The sequence below is a fragment of the Pithys albifrons genome, chromosome 4 (genome assembly GCF_047495875.1).
Source record: "Pithys albifrons albifrons isolate INPA30051 chromosome 4, PitAlb_v1, whole genome shotgun sequence".
Lineage (NCBI taxonomy): Eukaryota > Metazoa > Chordata > Aves > Passeriformes > Thamnophilidae > Pithys > Pithys albifrons.
The window spans coordinates 22,088,947-22,108,383 of NC_092461.1; positions in this window are offsets into that span (position 1 = coordinate 22,088,947).

Below are 19,437 nucleotides of genomic sequence, written 5' to 3' on the forward strand. Positions count from 1 at the left end.
GTGGAAATCTTAGATGCTGGTACCAATATCTTTACCACATTGGCCAACTTTAAAGTGATTTTGATACTGTAGATTATTATCCTCCTAGTGCAGTCTGGAAGGTAAATTTTGTTTCTCAGTATGATGAGAACAGGAATGTAAATGGCAAATAACCTTTTTAAAGACCTAAGTAAATAAATTGTCCTGCTGAACAGAAGATCTGCAGAGCAGAGAAAGAGACAAAGAGTGTCCCCAGCTCCTTAGAGTTTGTTACAAAACCATGATTTCAAAGAGAAATTCTTCTGATGAAAACTCCCAAGAGTAGTTGAACTTAAAAGTGCTTTTCTGGGTCCAGAGAAGATCTTCCTCTAGAAATTAAAGTACCTGAAAGTGACTCCCATTCAGTGTAAGGGAAAGTGGCAGCATCTTTAGTTCAGTGGTCTAGATTGTCTGACTCTTCTCTGTCTGTTAAATCAAGTCCATTAGTGAAACTTTCAATTAAAATTGCTATTGGTATGGACTAGATCATAACTAGGTCATTGCAGAAAACAATCATAATTGATTAATCTAAGGAGAGTTATTAAATTAAATCAGAACCCCTTAAGCTTCTTGGGAAGAACCTAAAATACAGAGAGTTAGTAATATGGAAAAGAGAGTAATACAAAGCTCATCACCTGGTAGTGTGTTGTTGTTTTTGGGGTTTTTTCAGAGGATCATAGCAGGCCTCTATCATATTTAAAACAGAAAGAAATAAATGATCCTTGCTCTTATATCATGGTTTAACCCCAGCTGGCAACTAACTGCCATACAGCCGCTTTCTCATTCCCCCACCAGCAAGACAAGGGAGAGAAACAAAAGTGAGAGAAATAATGGGTTCAGATAAAGACAGTTTAATAGGGAAATCAAAATATGCACACACAAGCAAAGCAAAACAGGAATTATTTCACCCTTTCCCAAGGGAAGGCAGGTGTTCAGTCAGCCCCAGAAAAGCTGGGGCCCCATCTTGCATAAGCATTACTTGAGAAGACAAATGCTATCACTCCAAATATCCTCCCTTCCTCCTTCTCTCGCCCAGCTTTATATACCTAACATGATGCATGGTATGACCATATTCCACATGGTATGGAATATCCCTTGGGTCAGTTGGGCTCAAGTGTCCCCTCTGGATATCCTCCTGTCCTAGTTTGGCAGGTGGGACCAGTTAACACTGTGTGGGGGTGATCAAAGCTATGTATTCTACCCCCTCTATTCATTTCCCAAGAACAATAGACCATTAGCAGCAGCTGCCCATTGAGTCATTAGCACCTTCACACCCAGCCTGGGGGGTTGTGGCTGCTAATGGGCCATCAACAGTTCAACAATACCCCAGGACTCCCAGAGTTAATCACCCATTATGTGAGTCCTCGGCCTGGGGAGGGACTGGCTGCTCCCTGAGGGTACGTAAGTGGTGGGTAAGAAGACCTTAGGAACCTCTTGTTGGATCCAGACGAACAGCAGGACCTCGACAGGAGGAGACCACCACTCTCAATCAGACTACAGCCATCACCTGCACCAAAAGGTTTTTCACTTCCTTTTGCTTTGGACTTGGGGAAACCACGTGGGTCTCAGCACAAGGGCTAACAAACCACTTGGGGTTTGTGCCCCAGGACACTGGGTTATACTGCTGGGTTTTATGAGCTGAAAGCAATTTCCCTTTGTGTCAGTGTATTTATTGTAATATTATTATTAAATTTTAGCCTCTGACTTATAATATCTCTCGTGGTGAGTTCATTTCCCCTGCTGGCTCACCTTTAAACCAGCACGAGAAGCAGAATAAACCTGGGGTCTGTGCAAGCGCTACTCAATAATTACAAAAACATCTCTATATTATGAACCTTGTGTTCAGCACAAATCCAAAACACAATTCCATACCGTCCACTGTGGAGAAAATTAACTTTACCCCACCATAAACCAGCACAACTCATCTTCCCTACCATCAGTTTCTATCATTGCTACCACCATTAAAACATGGTGAAAGTCGCCTTTTTTTCTAGGGATAAATGGGCTCTTTCCCCTCCAGATCTAGTCTCTTCAGTTTGACAATTTCTTTCTCTGGGTTTGTTATTTTACTTCTAACTTAGGTTTTCACTCTCCAATATTAGCTGTTTGCTGAAGTTTCTTTTTTCTATCATCTATCTTCTATTTCACTACCTAGTATTTTCACAGTCTCCAGTTGACACAGCATCTTTTTCTTTGATCTTACAGTTTTTCTTTTCTTTCTGATCTCAGCCTTCTCCCCAGTGCAAACTAATCCTTTCATTATGTAATGAAAGAGGGTGTTAAAATAAAGCTGCCAAGGGATGAGAACACCAATCCATCCCAGTCTTACCAGTTTGATGCCTGTGTCAGCAAGAGATGTCCAAAGCCTTCAGAGGGATCACATTTCAGAACAAGAGCATCTGAAGAGAAACACCAAGGAATTCCAGACACTAGGTCAGTTTCATTAGGGATCCAACTCAAATGCCTCTATGCAAACACAGAGAGCATAGGGAGTAAAAAAGAGGAGTTAGAGATATGCACATACCTGCAGGACTGTCATCTTATTGACATCAAGGGGATGGGATGGGATGGCTCCTATGACTGGACTGTTAGAATGGCAGAATGTAGGCTCTTTAAAAAGTACAGGCAGAGGAGGCAAGGATGGGGTGCCATGCACTGTGTCAAAGACCAGCTGGAGTGCATAAGAATAGATAAGGAGCCAACTGAGAACGTATGCATCAGGACTAAAGTGAGGGCAGAGACAGGTGACATTATGTTGGGGTTCTGCTACAGACAACCTGAGAAGGAAGACTGAGCAGATGACAGATACAGACAGATAGGAGCAGCATCATATTCCCAAGTCCTGGTCCTCATGGGAGACTTCAATCACCCCAAAACCTGTTGGAGGAACAATCCAGGATGTTCCTGGAATTCACTGATGTTAACTTTCTTCTGCAAATAAGAGAGGACCCAGTGAGAAGTGCTATGCTGGGCCTTGTTCTCATCAACAGGGAGGGTCTGATGGGGACTGAAGTTCAGGATCAGTCTGAGCTGCAATGATCATGAAATGGTGAAGTTTAAGATCCTTAATGCATCAAGGATGGTCAACAAGCCCTCTATTCTGGACATGAGAAGAGCAGACTCTTCAGGCACTTGTCTGCTGCAATGCTATGAAATAAAACTTCCATTATCATGGAGGGAAGAGAGGCCCAACAAAACAGCCTAATATCCAAAGATCGTCTCCAAGCTCAGGAGACATGATAACAAAGTCAGGCAGAAATGTCAGGAAGCCTGTGTGGATGAACAAGAAGCTCCTGAATAAACTCAAACACAAAAAAAAATCGTACAGAACAGGTAAGGAAGGAATACAGAGAAATTTTCCAAGCCACCAGGGATCAGGTTAGGAAAGCTAAACCTCTGATAGAATTAAATATGGCCACGGATGTCAAGGCAACAAGAAAAGCTTCTATAGGTACATTGATGATAAAAGGAAGACTAGAAAGAATGTGGACTGATGGAAGGAAGGAAATGAGAGATTTGGTTATCCAAGATACAGAGAAGGTTGAGGTAACCAACAAATTTTTGTCTCAGTCTTCACTAGCAAGTGCTCCAGTCACACCACCAAAGTCACAGAAGGCAAAGGCAGGGACTAAAACAATGAAGAACCCTCTGATGTAGGAAAATATCAGTTTCAAGTCTATTTAAGGAACCTGATGGTCCACAAATCCATGGGACCTGACAAGATACATCAGTGAGTCTTGCAGGAACTGTCAGATGAAGTGACTGAGCCACAGTCCATCCTATTTGAGAAGTCATGGCAATCTGGTCAAGCTCCCACTGTTTGGAAAAGGGGAAAAAAAAACAAACCATATTTTTTTAAAATGGAAAAAAAGGAAGAACCAGGAAATTATAGGCTAATCTGTCTCACCTCAGTGCCCAGATAGATCATAAAGTAGATCCTACTGAAAACTATTGCAAGACATACGGAAAATAAGATTTGTGCCATCCAGCAGTGGCTTCACTAAGTTCAAATCGGCCTGATGAATCTGGGGGACATCTGTGACAGGCTAGAGCACAGATGGCTGAGGTAAGACTGGCTGACATCTTGTACTTGGACTTGTGCAAGGCATTTGATGCTGCTGTACATGGCATCTTTGTTTCTAAACTGAAGAGACATGGATTGATGGGTAAAACAATGAGTGGATAAAAACAAGTGGCTGCATGGACACTCAAAGAGTTGTGGTTAAAATTTCAATGTCCAGGTGGAAACCAGTTATAAGTGGCATTCCTCAGGAGTCAGTAGTGGAACCAGTGTTGTTTAACATCTTTGCCAGCAACATGGACAATGGGATTGAGTATACTGTAAGACCCCAGGCTCAGAGCCATGAACTCACCCACATGTTTTACTTTTAAAAATATACAAGGTTCCAAATATTCACCCACTGAAATTTTGCAGAGCCTTAATGTATTAATATACCTTGAGATATTAAAAGACAGAATACTGCATACACTTTCTCAGTAGATACTTTTCCTGATAAGAGAGAAAATAAGAGATCTCTACAAAAGTTCAAAAGGGGTAACATACAACCAAGATAGAGCATTCCACATAGCTATGACTTGGCACATGCTAACTCACACACCCTATCAAAATCCAACGCAGTAAAGAAAGACATTAAGAAAAAGGAGTAAACAAAGAGATTAAGGAAAAATAGCTACTGACACATAATCCTGTGTAAGTTCAGCTTTACATGCTGGAGATAGGTCCCAGAAGAGAAAGAGGACAGAGGCACTTATTGCTGGGTTATTTGCTCTGCCTGCTGTGACCACCTCTCCCAGGTGGGACGTCTGGCCCACTGTCCACTCTGTTGCTCTAGAGTGAGGAATGGTGTAGCCAGTCAAAGACTGGGTCAAGGACTCCAGGCTGCACAGTCTGGGAGTGCCCTCAGGCTGCCCTTTTGATTGACAGCTACTCCAGTCAGCCCCATGGGGCTGCCACACAGGCTCAATGAGCCCTTCCCCTTCCCAGGCACACTCTTGGTTTCTAGCTCAATGATTAAATAATCCAGTGCCTCACACACACCCTCAGCAGTTTACTGATGGGTCCAGCACCAAGACGGGGTGGAGTCAACACAATGAAAGGGAAGGATTCAATCCAGAAGAACCTTGACAGGCTCAAGAGGTGGGCCTGTGAGAAATTCATGAAGTGCAAGAAGGCAAAGTGCAAGGTTATGCATCTGGGTCCGGGCAATCCCAAGAACAAAAACAGGCTGAGTGGAGGATAATAGACTGAGAGCAGCCCTGAGAAGAAGGACTTGGAAGTGTTGGTTGATGAGAAGCTCAACCTGATCCAGCAATGTGCACTTGCAGCCCAGAAAGCCAACCATGTCCTGGGCTGCATCAAAAGCAGAGTGGCCAGCACGTCAAGGGAGGTGATTCTCCCCCTTTACTCTTCTGAGACTCTACCTGGCGTGCTGTGTACAACTTTAAGGTTCCCAGCATAAGAAAAACTTGGACCTGTTGGAGCAAGTCCAAAGGAGGGCCATGAAGATGGTCAAAGGGCTGCAACACTTCTCCTATGAAGACAGGCTGAGAGTTGGGATTGTTCAGCCTGGAGAAAAGAAGGCTCTGGGGAGACCTTAGATCAGCTTTCCAGTAATTAAAGAGGGGTACAAGAGAGCTGAAGAGACTTTTCACAAGGGCCTGTAGTGACAGGACATAGGGGAATGGCTTTAAACTGGAAAGAGGAAGGGGATGGAAGAGGATGAGCTCAGATTTCATATTGGGAAGCAGTTCTTTACTGTGAGGGTGGTGAGGCACCGGAACAGGTTGCCCAGAGAAGGTGTGGATGAGGCCCTGATTTAGTGGAAGGTGTCCCTGCCCATGGCAGGAGTGTTGGAATAAGCTGAACTGTAAGGTCCCTTCCAACCCAAACCATTTTATGATTCTCTAGCAACCACTCCACAACTTATATATCTAGTTTTCTCTCATTTCCTTCTGTCTCAAGCACTATTTTTAATGTTTTCTCATCATTGTAATATACCTTTTCCCTACTTTTCTCCATGCTGCTCAGAGTTCTTTATATCTAGTGCATTTACTTTAACCTTAGTATTGGAAGAGGTTGCCCAAAACTTACTAATTTTTACTTACAAGTAATATTTGGTCTGTTATTAGCCTATTTCATTTAAGAACAAGATGCAACAAGATTTGGAAGCCTTCAGATGTAATGAAAATGCAGATATTCTAGTAAACATAGTAATTTTGTAGAATAATATGCTGTCTTCCTCCTTCTTTAAATATTTAAAATCATTTTGAAACTCTTTCCACACGGTACACAAGCAGAAAGCAATTGGGTAAAAATAGCCGTCATTAACTTTGGAGATGCACTAAGCACAGCAGGTAGTACATAGCATTCAAATTCAAACCACCACTTCTCACAGGCTAAGTCTGGAGGGGTTCTGTTTTCTGCAGGAGACAAGGGAATATCATCTGAATGCTCATTAAAATAAAACCTAAGGACTGATCCTTATATCTTTATTGCAATAAGTAGACAAAATTAATTTGGGACTCAGGACAACTGTGCTTAAAAGGAGCATAAATCCTTAAAGAAAGCCTATGAAAAAACCCCCAAATTAGTGAAATAAGCTAAATATTAATTAACTGTATTATAGACTCTAAAGGATGGAAACTTGACCTTTGCAAATGTGTAACTACAGTAGTTAAAAGTCCACAAAAGGTACTTTGAGGGAAATTTGTCACTTCATTTTTCAGTATTCAGAAGAACAATATGTATTAATGCAAGACTGTTTTAAATGTTTGATATTTCTTGTGGAAAAGATACATAGTTCATATGTAACAGAACTTAAAACAAAGTATGCTAGTAATTGGTCTTGTTGGCTGTGCACTGGGTTTGCTGTGTTAATTACAGCCACTTTTCTTTTTCACCTGCTTCATGCAGGTCAAAAGTTAAATTCCTGTCCAACACTTGTGAGCTGTAAATAGACTCCACCTGACACCCAAAAAATAATTTTCAGTGAAGATTAAGTTTGAATCTCTCATAATACCAAGCATGACCACAGTGCAGCTCACCAAACCTGCTCCCAGGAAGCACAGGATTTTTGGCAGGAGTACAGTGGCTGCACATAGTTGCACATTCAGTGGTGCTATTCTAAATCTGTCAGTGACCTCCAGGATACAGAAGCTCCCAAGCTGTCTAAACTTGCTTCTTTACTAAATAACTAAACCAAGCCAGTTTTGCTGTCATTCATATTCATTGGTCTTGAGTAATTTCTATATTAGCAAATTTAAAATCAAGCACTACTGAAAATTTGTATCCACTGTCAAAGTAATCATGGAAATGTTAATGAGACCATAAGGATAGACAGACCACAGGCACAGGCTAGTGTTTTACAGAGGTGCACATGCTATTCAGAAGGGATTTCTGCAAAGCACTCAGAGACAACTTCTTGAGGTATGTGAGCCTCTCTTGTCCCCAGCCATAGGGAGAATGCTGTTGTTTGTAATGCTGCTTCAGCTGATCAGAGGATTATCTACTATCCTTGGTTGAAATAGACTGTGGGAAGGGGCAGGTTGGTATCCAGGGAGTTAAAAAATGTGTTGACTATTAGTCTTTGGAAACTTTCCTGATTACAAGCCCTTTGTAGTGTCCTCTGTTTTATGTGAAGAGTTGCTGGTTTCATTCTGCAGTTTTGCAGACAGCTTTCACAGGAAATAAAAAACAACCACAAAACAATTGACTTCAGTTGGTTGCAGTCTTAATAAACAGTTAAGGATTAAAGGTGGAAAAAACAGAACTGACCTTCTTACAAAGGTGCAGTGGCTCCTATATGGGCAGAAGGATGGCAGAGAGGCAGTGGGAGGAAGTTCACTAAGCCTTATCCCATAAGAAATAACTGTCCCAAGAAAAATGCTGAATAAATTCCATGTGCAGGAACTTCAAGTCTTCACCTTTCCTTAGCACTTAATTTTCTTTAGTGATTTTTATAATTAATTATCAACATGCCACTAGCTATGGCATTATACAGTAGACGTCACCAAGTTAGGCCTTTCCATCTATATCAAGCAGGATAATATATTTCAAAGTCAAACGGAAAAATACATTAGGCAACATGATGGCAACAGTAACCCTTCTGGATATATTGCACCATAAATACTAGGAACCACTAAAGTAGAGCTTTTATCAAATCCTGGCCCTGAATGTAAGAAACTGTGGCTTCCACAAATCAGAAAAATGATACAATAAATCACTCTTCCTGATGTCATATTATTGCATGCTGCCATCCCTAAAGAACACAGGATGGTCAATAGTTGGTGTGAAAAATGGACCATCCACTGCAGGAACTTTGAGACATACACTAATCTCAAGTTAATCAACGTCAAGGGAATAAAATATCCAACTCTTTGATGCTGTTATTCAAAGCTTCTTTTTGGCAGACTACTAAAACATATATGGCTAATTTGAAATTCAGATTGCTTTCAACAGCAGCCCTCCTATGCTTAAAAGTAGATGTGTATTTAAGTGCCTTACAGAAATGGAACTTAGAAGGGAAAATGGGATAATAAAGATTTAAGAGTCTGAGCTGACAAACCAACCAATTTAAATTCAGATGGAGATGGTGCTTTTCATGTTATAGGAAGGAAGTCACATAATGTTCATGTCTGTTACTTTGTAAACAATTATACTTGTTCTGTTGGCACTGGCATCCCATGATTATTTCCCTTATCCAATTATGACTGCAGCTTAAATTCCCGGTGTAAATCTTTCTCCCACAAACAATTCAATTGGTTTACTTGCCTCCACTGTGACTAGCTGATCATGCACTTTTACAGTTTGTTTCTTCCCCCCACTCAAATGTGGGATCACGTGCTGACTTCCAAATCAGTTTTCAACTGAAATGTGCTTTACCGAACACCTCAGCTTCCATGAACGGGGTGGAACAGGATGTAAACCTGTGTGGCAAAGCCTTTGTGTAACCAAGGGCACAGAACAGTAGTAATACAACCAAAAGAAACAAGAGAGAGCTAACACCTCCTCCTGTGTAAGCAATATATGGCTATAACTAGCTAACTCCTCTATGACCAAAGATGAAGTTTCTAAAGAAGGCAGCTTAGAAACAGGTGTTGTAGGCTACATTTATGTATATCTACACTGTCTGAAACAGAATTGCCTCTGCTATTATTAAAAAATTAAAATATTATGGCCTAGGAGCTGAGAATCATCATCTCCATCTAACTACATTTAAAACCATACCAGCTGTTGTACCACATCAGACTTACCACTTTTTGAATTGCTGTAATAATACTAAATCATGGTCCAAAACTACTGAATCTAGTCTGTTATTTTGATGCAAAACTAGGAAAGAACTACAACTTATCCATAAACATCACTTAGTGCAAATTCCAAAGACAATGCATTTGGGAAGGTCTAAGTGAAACTTTGATGTAAAGCAGCCTTTGAAATTGCAGCAGTCTATGGAAATGTAAATAACCACTCAGTTTTATTGTTAGGAGTCAGATATAATGGGGAGGGAGGACAAAGGAACATTTGTAATTTTATGTGTAGAATTAAAACATTTTTAGAGAAAAAAGTGCATGACATTTTTCAAGGCATTGTACTGGTTTAGGTGCTTTTCAGAGCAAAACTCAGGTGAGGGGACAGATTATGTAAAGGGACATACCAACATTTTATATATATTATTGTATCAAAAGTAATGACATTGGCTGATTTTTCTAAATTTAATAATACAGTAAGAACATACCTGCTTGAAACAGTCTCCAACTCAGTGAGGAAAATGAAGGGATGCTGAGACAAAGCACCAAATCCTGTATTTCAATGGCATCTCACCTGCTTTCAGACAGCATTACAGGTGTGCTAATAAAAACTCTATAAATAGGAAGATTTCTGATTTGTTTACCATTTTGAGTAGGATAAATTAGACAACTGAAGGTCTTATTGGGCTTTAAAAATATATATATATTTCTACTTCATTTCAAAATAAGTAGCAAACTAAAGGGTTTTTAAAAGGAAAAGTACTAACTCTAAATAAGCTTTAGAAAATACATTCTTTTTCAGAACAGCTGGAAAAATAGCTGTTCCTAGCAGTAATTCTCACTTCATTGTGTTACTATTGATGTTGATTCATCTTTACCTGGGGTGAAGTAATGCTGTCATTGGAGAGTCAGGAAGGATGGACTAGAGATCAGTGTGCTTTGTGTTGGGCTACAGCATGTCTTCTAGTCTTCATTTCTTTCAGTAGTTTGCTCCAATGGCTATATTTTCTCATTATTTATGTGTGCTTCATTCCTGTTTTGAATGGGCCAGGCTTTAACTTGTTTTCATCCTGAATTTCTCTGGAAAAGAATCAAGAATCCTTCCTTTTTTTGTCTTTATTCATTAATGGAAAAGAACTAACAAAGTCATATGATTCTGTTTTTTTATAGCTCTTGCTTTTTGAATTTCCAGTTCTGAAATTAACTGTTTTATTGATAAGGTGTGTCATGCAAACATAGCAATTATTTACATTGTACTTAGTGACCACTGATTTTTTTTAAGTACTGTAAAAGCTATTCAAGTACCTTAGGGGTTTATGCCAAAGTATTTTTCCTTTGAGAAAAGCAATTTTGTCAACATTGAAATGCTTGAGAACTCCTCGAATCTGATATCTCCAAACCTTTAAGTAGTCACTGAGGATGAATGTGACTTGGAGTCCACAGTTCAAGGATTTTAAGAAAGAAAATAAACACAATCAGGCAAACATGAAAATGTTTTATGAGTTGGTAAATTGCTCTGTATCAACAAATTCACGTGGTCAAATATCACATTGATTTGGGGAAACATAACAAGAAAAATAATCAAAGTCCATAAAAATGGTAACTCGGGGGGTTCTTCATATGAATTTAGCAATACAGAGAAGCAAGAGCCTATGCAGTAGAACTAGATTAACATTGAGATTATATTCATTAATCTTGAATATTACTGAGATTGTAGTGAATTCTATGACTGGCAGTTTTTTTCTACCAAGACTGTGTTTACTAGCACTTCTATTCTGCTTCATGCAGTGTCCTCTGGCTCCTTGTGGTATCTGTTTTTTAGAACAGTGTTCCTTAATAAATGTTAGTGTCAAAAAGCCTGAACTGGAAGGAAGCATTTAAGGTGGACTGATTTCTTAGTATTTTTTTTCCTTTATTATGTCTGTGCTATCATTCCAGAGACTTTAAATACTCCAATATCACAAAGCAATGCTGTTATAAGGAATTGATGCACAGCACTTTAAATTGACAATTAACATTTTTCTTGTTATGTTTTTTCAATCATGTCTATTATGTTTGATAAGCCCATTGGCTGTGTGAAACTATAGCTGCAGTCTGGCTAAGCTCAAATGACCACTGTAACTGCAGATTTTGCTTTCAGGTTGCAGGATCAGCCCCCATTCTCTGGCAAGTGTTTGAATTATGCCTTAAAAACCAGAGTCCATAAATGGAAACAACAAATGTCACATATTTTTAAGCGTTTTACTTTTTCCTTTGCTTTTATGCAGAATTTCTGTCCTTTTCTCAAAGCCTTTTTGACCTAGTAAACTGATAATCTGAAGAAAATTAAAAACAAGGATGTGCAAATTATTTCAGTTAATATAAATTCCTTTATTTTCCCTCCTGCCTCAGTGTCACTGTATTCACAAACTCTCCTGATGACTTACTACAAGATGACATTCTGTATTTTAAAAGCTGCCAGAAAAAAAAACCAGTCTAAATAAATTAGATATTTCAAAAATACCATTTTGCAAGCAAAGTAGAAAGCTTTTTGGAACTTGTGATCTTAATAAATGCTGTTTCTTGTAGAGCAATTAAGTATTTTCCCAATGAAGCACTACTCAGAGCTGTTGCAGACTATATTTAGTCCTCTCAGACCATTGCAAATATTTATAACACCAAAAGGCAGTCAAGCAGTGACACCCAGTGGCTTCAGAAATCTCTCTTCAATTTCCATCATGGATACTTTTTTTATCTCTTTGTTTCAAATCTAGTACTACTCAAAATGGGTAAATAATTTCCTAATGAAGAGCTAGTCAGAACCCAGGAATAATCCATAACAACTCAGACTTCTCTGCCTGACTAGGTGACTCTAGATGAAATGATTTGACTACCACAAATATGGACATTAGTCAGTTCCATGCATTCAAAGAGTTACTCAAGAAACACATAGAAATACACTCTGCAAATAAGCATTGAAGTTAGCCTTTAAACAATCAAGGGTACAAATTTCTATGTTTAAAATCTTTTACCCATCAGAAAGAAAGATAATTTTTAAACATTTTTAAAGCCTTTGAAATTCATGAATGGAAAACATAATATAGATGTGGAATTCTATTAATATTTATGATATCAGCAAAAATAAATAAGAGGTGATATTAGTACTGGCAGTTGAGATGACAGCTTGACATTTTCAAAGTCATCTGGAATTTAAACTGCAAACCAAACCAAAATTCTGCCAAAGCAAGTTTTCCTACCAAACATGACTGAACTATACTTTCCACAGAGGCATATCTTAAAAAAAAATTGTCTGCCCAATATAAGGAGTAAATACAAGAAGACCCATTTTTGATTGCTGTGTCTCAGAGATTAAAAAAAAAAAAAAAAGACTTTTTTTCTTTTTTAAATCAATAGCCTTGCTCTATTAAAACAAGCAAAATGTCTCAGTGGCGTAGTACTGATGACCATAAAAACAAACTATCAGATCACCAAGACTTTTAAAATGTTCCAATAGCTGTTCTCAGAATATGTCTCTGCCTAAGAATTGTATAAAGCATTTCTATCTGACAGAAGGTGCAGAAGAACAATCCCAGCAGAATTCTTTGTTCTGCTTCTTCTCTACCAGTCCAGTATAGCCACATAGGTGCATGGAAATGGAGGCTGGAGCTGCATTATACCTGTTTCAGCATATAGGCTCTATGATTTAATACAAGTTTTACAAACTGAGCTCAGGAAGAAGACATGCAAGTCCATGTCCATTACTCTCACATATCTTGGCGTTCTCTCACATTGCTGTTGACTGCTCACTGCAGAAGATGATGCAAGACAGGCACGCAGCACGTCATTTCCAAAAACATCAATGCATGCCTATTTCAAAAGAAATTCTGTAAACAGAATTATAACTGATAGTCTGTACTATTACAGCAATGGGAGGGAGTGCTGGCATCTACTTAGAAATTCATAATGGCTCCCAAGCCAAGGTGTTGCTGAAGATCCAGCCAGACCCTACACAGAGGTGCCTGATAAACAGCAACAGCTGAGGCAGGGAATTCAGAGAAAGCTCTTCCTCTGGAAAAGCAGGAGACTGCAGTTCCACCAGAAAGTGCTGGCCTTCAGCATCAACGTTACTCTCTATAACTTCTTCATTAGGAGTTCTTTTCAAGATTGGGCAACCAACAATTTTAAACACAATAAAACAAGGAAAATGGTAAAAGTACTTTTCTTCTCTCTTTGGTATTTTGGCAACCACATCTGGACTCCTCTGGCCCCTCCTGGTGTCCTCAAAGACACTGATGGGTGGAGTGTATCCCCAGCCTGGGGCCTTTGGGATAGTGAAGGACTGGGGCACATGGTCCAGAGAAGTTGTGGATGCCCCATATCTGGAAGTGTTCGAGGTCAGACTGGATAGGGCCTTGAGCAACCTGGTCTACTGAAAGATGTTCCACCCTATCCATGTCAGGGGGGGTTGGAACTAGATGATCTTTAAAATCATTTGCACTAATGAGCACAAGACTAATACACAGTTAGAAAACTGAGCCCCATGGCAAGTACAGGAGCCTGCTCATTACCAGCTGAACAACACTAACAGCTATAAATTTAATCTAGAACATCCCAATGAAATCTGTTGTTATCTTGAACCTTTGTGCCCCAGTTCAGTCATCATAAAGGACTGTTGTGGTTTAAGCCCTGCTGGAAACTAAAACCCATGCAGTCTCTCACTCAACCCCTCCTCTCTTCTCCCCAGCCTGGTGGAATGGGGAGGAGAATCAAAGTAAAACTTGTATGTTGAGATAGGAACAGTTTAATAGCTGACAATAAAGTAAAACAGTAATAATAGTAAATGATAATGATAATAGTAATTATAATAAAAAGGGAAAAACAAGTGATGCATAATGCAGCTGCTCACCAACACTCACTGATGACCAACTCCCCTTCCCTGAACCTAGATGGGCTCCTCTTTCCTCCAGCTTTATCTACTGAGTATGTCATATGGTATGGAATATCCCTTTGGTCAGCTTGGATCACCTGTCCTGGCTGTGTCTCCTCCCAGCTGATTCTTTGCCAGTGTGGCAATAAGAAAAGCAGAAAAGGTTTTGGTTCTGTGTGAACACTGCTCAGCAATAACCAAATCACCTCCACATTATCAACCCTGTGCTCCTCAAAAATCCGAAACACAGCCCTACACTAGCCATTTGAAGACAATTAACTCTACTCAAGCCAAAAGCAGCCCACAACACCAACTATTCAATGAGTTTGTGATAATTTGGTCATCATCAAAAAGAAAAGGCCAGGGATGGACCTCATCAGAGACTACAGCTTCCTACCGGGAAGGTGTAGAGAAGATGAATCTTAACTCTTTTCAGAGGTGCTTCATGGTGGAAGGATGAGTGGCACTAGGCAAATTCTGGCAGATGGAGAAATACCAGTTAGAAAAAAAATAAGAGATTTTCAACATGATAGGGCTCAGCCATGGAACAGGTGCCCAGGGACATTGGAGAGTCTCTGTCTTTGAGGATATCCAAACATGATTGAGCAACCTGACCTGGCTGGGAACGGTGCTTAAACTGGAGACTTCCATGGATCTTTCCCAGCCTTTGTGATCCTGAGGTTTTTTGAAATGTCAGGCTTCCTGCCTTATCCAATAAATGACATTCACTGTTCTACCCTTGTCCCACTGGACTAGTCCAGCAAGCTCTTGGGGCAAGCCTAGCATAACTTGCCCTATGCAAATCCCTGCTGTCTTCCACTGCCTGATAGCTGCTGCTGATTCGGGCAAATAGGTTTTCTTTCAATGGCAGGGAAAGCATTCCATCCCATGGGTTTTCACAAATAACTCTTGTCTTCCCTTCAACTTCTTCAAATCTGTGGCAGTGTCACCTGTGGTCGTTTTGGCTGTAGTTTTTAGCTAGGCCTCAGTTTCTGCAGGCCCAGAGAGTCTATGTGGATTAGAGGGAACAAGCATCACCTGACTTAAGCAACCAAAGAGATATTTCATACCAGATGATGCAAAACTGAGATATAAATACAGTAGAGTAGGAGGTGTTCTCTCAGTTAACATTATGTCTGCAGTAGAGACAGGACATGCTAATGCTGTCCTGCTGTGCTGGGCCTTGCTGCTGCTGTGGCTGTGTCACATTTTGTTTTAATTCAGGGAAGTAAACCGTTTATTGTTATTCTTTCTGTTCCTTGCTAAGTGTGGGATCTGTCTTAAGTGGGAAGTGGAAAATTGTTGTCATGTCTAACTTGTGTGTGTGCTATATTGTAGTTTTCTTTTAATTTTCTTTTTTCTGTGTAAATATATAGAATTTGTTTAAGTTTAAACCTGTTTTGAGTTTCCAGGTTTGTTTTTTTCTTTCTCCCTTTTTTCATCAGGACAGGGAGGGAGACTCACACTCTGTATTGGGCAGTTGGCATTTTACCAGCTCAACCCAAGACATGCCATAGCTGTATCTTTTTTTTCTCCCTTCCACTGTTCAAGGGCAATTTTAAAATCAGGTATGGTGACAGTAAGATCTAGCCATGCAGTATTTTCCTCAATATAGGTTTAAAAGCTGTTCTTGCCACACAGCTCACAGTTCACTCAGAATGTATCTTTGCAAACTCCTCACCAAAGGAATTTTAAAAATATATAAAATCACCTCTAGCTATTTACTGAGAGATAGATGAAAACCACCCTGAACAGAAACCAAACTGAACAGAAAACCACACTGAGGAGAAAAATTGCAATGGGAACAGGTCTTGGCTTGCTCAGGGACTTGTTAAACAACAGCTCCAAGGTCAGAGATGTTTCAGAGTAGAGAAACCATTTGCTGATTGCACTCTTCTTCTTTCTTCTTTTTCTCTTCTCATAGTTAAAGGCTAAGGGAGATGGGCCTGTTTAGCATGGAGAAGACTGATGGGACCTTATCAATGCATATAATATCCAAAGGGAGGATGTCAAGAGGAGCCAGGCTCTTCTCAGAGGTCCCAAGCAACAGGATGAAAGTCAACAGGCAGAAACTGATGCACAGGAAGTTTCACCTGAGCATAAGGAAGAACTTCTTTACTGTGTGGGTGAACACACATTGGAACCTATTTTCCAGAGAATCTGTGGAGTCTGTTTCTGGAGATATCTAAGAGCTGTTTCGACACAACCCTGCATAACATGCTCTTTGGCACCCTGCTTGAGCATTAAGGTTGGATTCATCAACCTTCCATGGTTTCTTCCAATCTTACCTGTTCTGTGATTCTGCAAAATGCAGAAAAGACTGAATTGTGCTTTTATGGCAAGGTTTTGGTATCTGGGGGGCTGCAGGTGTGGCTTCTGTGAGTAGACACCTTGAGCTGCCCCATGTTGGAAAGAGCCAGTATCATCTGACTCCAAGACAGACCAGCCACTGGCCAAAGTTGAGCCCAGAAGCACTTCTGGTGGCACTCTGATAGCAATGGGAGAGAGTAATTACATCTACTTAGAAATTCATAATAACTCCCAGGATGGAGGCCTGAATAAAAAAAGACATTGTTGAAGGGTTTTGCAGGACACTTAACTCCCCCTTCTATTTTTTCTCTCTAAAAATGCAGTGGAGTATTTGTTTTGAACAACAGATGCTGCCATTGCTTGTTTTATAGTGAAGTGGCAGCTGTCCCTTATGTTCCAAAAACAATGCCAAACCTGCTCTTACGAGACTTATTATAGTTTCTTTGATACAGTAGTAAGTTGATCCAAGTGGGCTATTCTTCCTGTTGAAGTTTTCCTTCTTTTTAATAGACACTTGTTTTTATACTGGAGGTCACTGCTATTATCATTACCTGTAGTGAGAGGATATTTGGAGTAATAAGCCATATGGCATTCTGCAAAGCAGACCAGAGCGTGAAGCTAAAAGGGAATTAAGTATTTTCATAAATGTAACTACACTTTCACCTGTATTAGTTCTACAAAGGTGCCAATTGTCGTGTGAACTATAAGTAAAAATACTTTACATATGGGTTTTATTTATATTATATTAAAAACTTAGTATTTGGTGATGGAGAAGAAATTTGTGATATTAAGGTGTTATGGGTTTAGCCAAGTAGGCCTAAATTTAGGTTTTAAATTTCAGGGTAGGCCTGGGACTGTCAGCTGATTTGAGCTGGGCTGAACTAGCTGACAGCTGACTTCTTCTAGCCAACAGTATTCCATACTATATTCTGACATCATCTCAAAGCGGTAAGAGCCAGTGTGGGAGTAGCTTGGGCAGTTGCTTCATGCTGTGGTCCTAGGACGACACACCGTGCCATCCCAGTAGGGACAGGAGGCCCAGTCCCACAGCACCGGCTCACCACCATGTTATTTATGTTAGGGAAGTAAAATGTTTGTTCTTAGTCTTTCTGCTTAAATCTGTCTTTCTGGGGATTGAGTCTCTGGAGTGATTTGTAGTTAGAATGGTAGAATTTGTGTTTCCTGGGGAGTGGGAAGTTACTTCTTCTTATTTCTAATTTGTATGTGTATTGTAGTTTCTTTTAATTTTTTCTTTTCTGTATAAATATATATAGTTAGTTTAAGCATAAACCTAGTTTGAAGGGTTTTTGCCCCTTTTCCTCCCTTTTCTCAGCGAGGAGGGAGGGAAGCTCTGACATCTGTATTGGGCAGTTGGCATTTTACCAGCTCAACCCAAGACATAAGGTCATGTTCCCTCCTCAGACATGACGATTTTTGTTTACTTGAAAATGGGAAAACTGGACAGGAGTATATCTGTAATACATCTATAACATGAGGAAGGGAGTTTTTGGAAATTAAAATGATATTGCTTTAAATCTGTGGACGTTCTCAGATGGCTGGAGCAAGCGTTACTCAATCTTTGTTAAACCCACCTCTAAAGTGAGTGCCATTGATTAGGACAATTGGCTCTGGTTGAGATGGCCAAGATCTTAAGCTCTCTCTGAGCAGCAACCACAAGTCAATATGAATTATGAAGCACTGATGCAAGTTTTTGTGATGGTAGATTGTTTAACAAATGAGTCAATAGTTCATGCATTTAAATTAATATTCTCCTTGTCAAAACAAGTCACAGTCCCAAATGCAGTACACTACAGCAGCATAACCTGAAAACATACAGAATTGGCCAAGTATAAGCAAATACTACAACTGAAAAGAGTTTCACTGGTCATTCAGACTGCCCACAAGTATCTTTTCAAACTCTAGTAGAAGGAATCTACACTGATAGAAAACCCATGGTTTAGGTAAAGGAAATTAGACATTAAATCTTTTCCAGTTCCTGCAGGTGAATGGTACTGTTATCTCAGCCAAAGCAAGTTATATTTTGTTTATATAATGTAACTCTACCTTACCACTAAACTGAGATTCCAACTTTTAAGTCATGTTCTTGTACCACCTGAGTGTCCCAAGAACTGGTGCTGCAAAATATTATCAAATGTGTATTGTGCACATCCTTATTATCTTGGTTAATGGTGTATTTCATCCAATTTCTGTCAAAGAAAACCTTACAAACTGAAGTCCTGTTGCCTCTAGTTTAAAGAGCTTCCAGATGAAAACCCTAGTTTAACTATGACAAGCCTCTCAAATATGTTTCTGTTATCTCCTGTGCTGTACTGAATGTGGGTAAAGAGGACCTCGTTCTCACAGAGCTGAAACCCAATGAAGAGTTCGGAAAAAGACCATGCAACTGTAAGTAGATTAAAAAGGGCAAAACAGAGTAATGCAGGACATTAAGCACATCATAGTGAGACCTTTTAATCTCAGGATATGGGTTTCTGGAGTTTATATATCACAGCACATAGTGAAAGTCCCACAAATAAGGTAGAAAATGATGAGTTGCAGCATATTTGAGAAATTCATTAGAAAAAGGATATTCTGAGGACCTTCTTTTTACAGTTTGTATCACAGTCAGTGATTTAAAAGGCCATTGGTTAGATGCAAAAAAAAACCTCAATCATTTATGTAAAACAAAATATTATTTAAAAAATAAGCTCTTTTCCTATTCCCCTTTTTTTAACTTTTTTTTGAAAAGATATAATCTGTAAGGCCTGCTTGTTCCACCTGAAAAGAAAGGAGGAAAAATAATCCGTTTGAAAGAAAAATAAGAGAGAAAGGTAGTTCAGAGAAATCAGCTTATACAAAGGGATGAATCTTTATTCTCAAGTACTTGTACTTCATGGTCCTGAATTTCAGCTGGTTTATAATTGCCTTTGCTCTTT